This window comes from Crotalus tigris, unplaced genomic scaffold (assembly GCF_016545835.1).
Source record: "Crotalus tigris isolate CLP2741 ecotype Arizona unplaced genomic scaffold, ASM1654583v1 scf7180000017774.6281472, whole genome shotgun sequence".
Taxonomy (NCBI): domain Eukaryota; kingdom Metazoa; phylum Chordata; class Lepidosauria; order Squamata; family Viperidae; genus Crotalus; species Crotalus tigris.
In genome coordinates, this window is record NW_024096625.1 from 4,857,159 (window position 1) to 4,863,158 (window position 6,000).

A 6,000-nucleotide genomic window follows, 5' to 3' on the forward strand; every position below is an offset into this window, starting at 1 on the left:
ATAAACAGAAATCTTAGCCATTTCTGCTAAATTTGACACTTTAAGCGTCCATTCTTCTATAGTTGGCAAACAATCCTTCTTCCAATATTGCCCTACCAACAGCCTTGCTGCTGTTATTAAATTCAATATCAAATTAGTTTCCTTAACATCAAAATCTACAATTATACCCAACAAAAATAGTTGAGGAGTAAACTTTATCTTTCTTTTAAAAATATTTTGAATGTTCCACCAAATTTTAATCCAAAAAGCTTTTATATATCTACAAGTCCACCAAATATGAAAGTAAGTTGCATCCAAACTACCACATCTCCAACATTTGGGCTGCAAGTTGGGATACATACAAGACAACTTTTGGGGATCCAAATGCCACCTATAAAACATTTTATAAAAATTTTCTCTCAAATTTTGAGCTTGAGTAAATTTTACATTTCTAACCCAAATTGTCTCCCATGTGTCCAATAGAATTGGCTCTTGAATATTTTGTGCCCATTTTACCATACAATCTTTAACTATCTCCATTTCAGAATCCAATTCTATTAAGGCATTATAAATTCTCTTTATATGGGCTCAAGTTTGATCTTTAATCTGTTTACCAAATTCGCATCCTCTAAAGTAATACCAACCTTTTGATCTAAATTCCACCTAATAATTGATTATATTGAAACCAAGAGTGTACAATATTTTCTTGCTTCAACTCAGCTAAAGATTTTAATTGCCAATCCTTCCCGACCAAACTAAGTAACTCCTTATAATTTTAAATTAGGCACCTTAAGTCCTCCTCTTTCCTGTGTATTTTGTATAATCTTAAACTTAACTCTTGGTTTTTTTCCCTGCCCAAATAAACTTGCTAATACCCTTCTGCCATTCCTCCAAGTTGGCATCTTTTTTCAAGATGGGTATCATTTGAAACAAAAAAAAGAAACTTTGGAAGAACATTCATTTTAACTGCTGAAATTCTCCCCAACAAAGATAACTGTAATTTTTTCCAATCATTCAAATCCTTTTGCACTTTTACCCATAATGTCTCATAATTATTGTACAACTTAACATTTTTGTACAACTTAACATTAGAAGCTGTGATGTAAACTCCCAAATATGTAACCTTTTTCACTATTTCAAAACCTGTTAATTTAGCTAACATATCTTTTTCCTTCATAGACATATTTTTTGAAAGTATTTTAGTCTTATTATTATTTACCTTAAAACCAGAAAAATTAAAGTGGATTGTAACAGTGGGATTCATCCATGCCTGGGACAAGCATTTTTAAAATTCTCATTAGAAATGATTCTATAACTAAAGAATTAAATGCTTTTTAAATTTTTGATAAATGAGCAATTGAATGCTAACAAAATTGTCCCAATAAAAGCAATCCAAAAGCTAAATTGGGCTTACTTTATAATTACTCACAGTTTTCTACTTCAATTATTTCACAGTGCTTGACAATAATCAGATATCTTCAGGAAAGACAAATTATTCTTGGAGTTATAGGAATACATTAATATCAAGAATATGTAGATGTGCTTGTGCATGCCTATAGGGAAAAAAGCATTTAGTATTTTTAATTTAAAATTTAAATTTAACAAAATACCCTTCAAAATCTATAATATGTGCATATTTTAGCATACTTTCACAACCTGCCTTAAATGCAAATTGATTTATGAATTCATGCTGTTATTTTTAAAATGTAATAATTAATGAAGATAGAGAAATTAGATATATGAATTATTCTTTATTACTTTGAAGAACATCCTTAAGCTTTGCCCTTCAGTTATTCAGTTCTATTGTTCAGAGGATTGAACTCATTATTAAAATAAACAGGGAATCCTAAAGGGTAGGAGCCTAATGTAAAGCAGACAAATATATACTAGCTGAAATGATTAGTACAAATATAATAGCAATTGGAAATCAAATATGCTTTTCATACTTTCATCAAATGGAATTCTCTTAATAACGGTCCTTGATTTAGAGAAATTAAATAAGTCCTGTCACATTTTAACTCTTAAGAGAATAAATTCCTTGTACATTGTCAACAAAGTCAGTGTGGAATAGTTCCACTATAGAAATTTTTTATTTTAATTTTCTAGATGACCCAACCATGTGCCTAAAAGAATTTGGCTAAAATATATCTGCCACATGGATGGCATATTCTTTACAGAAGTTGCTGGGTGTGATTTTTAAAAAATCGCTATTCTTTCTAATTTTGGGAACTGGCTTAACCAAGCTCTCCTTTGTACTGATTGCCTCAAAAACTAATAATGTTGTGGCATGAGACAATCCAATATTTAAATATCTGCAACTTCTGACATAATCACAACAGTAATTACATTGTTACAGTTAGTGTAGCTTTCTCTAAAGAAAAGCCTTAATGTGACTGAGTGCATGTTACTGAATGCAAACAATGAGTCATTTAGTCTCAAACTGCCTGTATTCTGCATTGTCTCTGAAAAATTCCCTGAACCAATCAATAAAGTACAGGTAGACTTCAACTTAACAATTGTTCATTCAGCAACTGTTCCACCATCTTTCAATTCAGATTGCTGTTCTTTCTTTCTTTCTTTCTTTCTTTCTTTCTTTCTTTCTTTCTTTCTTTCTTTCTTTCTTTCTTTCTTTCTTTCTTCCTTTCTTCTTACTTGCTTGCTTGCTTGCTTGCTTGCTTACTTACTTACTTACAACCCCTACTGGAAGTTATGGCTGCTGCAGCACCCCTACAGACATGGGAACAAAGTTGGGCACTTTGGCAGCCCTTAGCGATTGACTGCAGGGGCAGGGAATTGTACCTGCTCCAATATGATATCTATTTACAGAATTGTGGCTTACGGTCTCCTTACCTTGTAGAGAGGCCAAAGTGAAGATCGGCCAGCTCTCCTTCATGAATGTGATTTCGGAAGGCTGCAAGGCAGAGTGGCTGCTTCCCAAAGGAGATCTACAAAAAAGGTAGATCTCCATGATGGAGAGTGGGGAGGAAGATATGAGACTTAGTGAAATGGGAAGCAGGCCCAAGACTTGTGGGGAGCCATTGGCGCAGGAACAGGCCATGTGTGAGCTAAAGAAGTGCTGCAGTGTGGGCCTGGGCATGTGCTAGGCCTCTCAGGATTTCGCCTATCCCAGAGGCAGCCCACGCTCTGCTTAATTATCACAAGGGAAGGAGCAAGGATTGGAAAATTGCAATGGAAAACTGATTTGTTAATTGGAAGAATAAGCCAGTACATAATCAATAATTGAAGGATATGGGAAAAAAGCTTACAAAAACTCCACAAGGATCTGATTAATATCAGGAGCATTAAAAAGAGAAACTGGAGGCTTTATTTTAGTGGTTCAAGAATAAATTTTGCTGACTAATTACATGAAAGTAAAAAAATTCATCTCATAACAAAGAATAGTAAATATCCCCTTTGTAGTGAAAAGGATAAGACCATTTGATCAGTGGCTACAGCAAAATTGCACAAACTGACTATAAACAGTGTCATGATCAAGTTGCCAAAATTATTCACTGGAAACTGCCAGAGGTTTGGATTTAAATGAGGTGAGATGTTAAGCTACATTAACAGTGGGACAGAATCAAGATCACGTGAAGTATTAGCACCACTTTATGATGCCTTGGTAAGACCAAACTTGGAATATTGCATCCAGTTTTGGTCACCATGTTATTATTTTTTTTAATTTTTATTATTTTAGAGACTTATATACCGCTTTATGTTATAAAAAGAATTGTTGAGACTCTGGAAAGAGTGCAGAAAAGAACAACAAAGATGATTAGGGGACTGGAGGCTAAAACATACATATGAAGAAAGGTTGCAGGAATTGAATTTAGTTAATGAAAAGGACTAGATGGGACATGATAGCAATCTTCCAATATCTGCCATAAAGAAGAGAAGGGCAACCTATTCTTCAAAAATCCTGAAGGCAGAACAACAGATGGAAACTAATCAAGTCAACCTAGAAATAAGGAGAAATTTCCTGACAGAACAATTCACCAGTGGACCAGCTTGCCTCCATCATTGGGGATTTTAAAGAAGAGATTGGACAAGCATTTGTCTGAAATAGTATAGAATCACCTGCTTCAGCAGGGAATTGGACTAGAACAGGGCTTTTCAACCAGTGGTACACTGATGGTACATCAGTACCTGGCAGGTGGTACGTTTACAATGGGTTGAAAAGCACTGTAAAGAAAGTATAAAAGTATAATGTGGGGATGAGCTGAAGTGGCGGCAATGCAGCACAGGCCTATGGGAGAGCCAGCTGGAGCAGCGGTATTGCTGAGGCTCTGCTGAGCACCCAGGATCCGTGCCAGGCTCCAGCTGATGCCTCCTGGCATAGATTCACCGGCTTTGTCCTGCAAAGTGCGGCTCACCAATGCTCTCGCCCACCAGCATACCGGCAGGCCTGTTGGAATTAGGATTGCTCCGTAGCTGTGTGTATGGGGGGGAAGCAGGAGGTTTTCCAGCAGGTGCTGCCAGGCCTGCAAACATGGTGCTCCACTTTCCAGTCCTGAAATTCCAAAGTAAAGTTGGGCAGCCTTTGAGTGCCACTGACAAGCTGCAGATCTGCTGTAGTCTCGTCCACCTTCTTTGGCTGGGCAAGGCTGCAGTGCACGACCTTTAGTTAGGGCTGCCGGCATGGCGGTAGGTGGGAGTGCCAGGAGAGCGCTGCTTTGCAGGACCGAGGTACTTGCCAATTCTGCCCCAGTTATGATGAGCAGTGACTATGTCTATGCCCAGGGGGCGAGGAGAAGGAAATGGAGGGGCGTGGTGGCTGGGCTGCCTTCTGGCCCGCTGGATTCGGTGTTTTCCTTTGATTGGGGGTGTATGGCCTGACCCTGGCTGAAATGCAAATCCCTCTCTAAGCAGGGATTGGGAGGCTGAAGGCCTCTACTATCTTTGTGGCCATGCAGTTCTGAAACCGATGGGCTGCTGCTGGGGAGGAGAATCAAAATAGGGCAAAACAAGTATAGTCCACTATAGTTTATTGATTGCAACGTTTTCCTCGGGTTTTCCTATCCCTTCCTGGGCTATTAAAGTCACATTGGCAAAGTCTGTACTGAACATCTGGTTGCAAACTACTCAACCGGATTTTAGCCTAGCCCCTTGTGCAACCCTAGGCCACATTCTAGAGGTAAGAGGATGTAGTAACAGGAGAGAGCTGCAAAATTGATTTGTTATATATTCTTGCCTTTAGCAGCAATATCTACATTGTTTGACAACTTTGCTAGCAACCTGAAAGCTGCGAACTTTCCTTTACCCCTTGGGGAAAGAATTCAGGAGTGCTAGATTTATTTTTCCTGCTATTTACACTATACCTTATGGGTTTTTTAAGGAGCTTATGAGAAAAAAAAGTGTCTGAAAATTAAAGGATGTATGGATTGAGTTGTGAGATAGAGAAGGGAAGTACATGGACTTATGCACTTCCAGTTGTTGACAGGTGTGCCACTAATATTTTGACTGGACACCTGCATGCTCTCAGGGCCCAAAGATTATCTTCATTCTTCATAGGGCATATTGTGGATTAACTAATTTTTTCTGGGTTCTGATTTTAAGGTGAGTATCCTGAGCTATGGAGGCCTTTGATCATCTTCTTAAATACATAATACTAAAATAATGAGAACTAAAGGCTCAAAGGGAAGGCAGATTAGAAACAAGAACAAGTCCTTTTGGCGTCTTCAATTCCCTTCCTGTTAAGAGTTCCTTAATAAGGTTTGCTCTTCCTTCCTAGGTGGTTTTTCCAGAAAATATGTGAAGAGCTGTAATTAGTGATTTAACTATGTTTTCTTTTTGGCTGTGTTTTAATTTATATATAATGTATGTTTAATTGAGCAGAGTTTGTAGAAGTGGCCAATATGGAGGCTGCACCTTGCCCTCCAAATCTCTGTCTCCCCTACTGATCTCTGGAGAGGAGGAGGGTGGCAGGGAAACTGTGTGAGGGAAAGCTGCCCCAACAAGCCAGCATCCTTATCGTGCACAACAGGAAACGGGAATTCCCTTTCGAGAAGAGCCAGCCTCCCT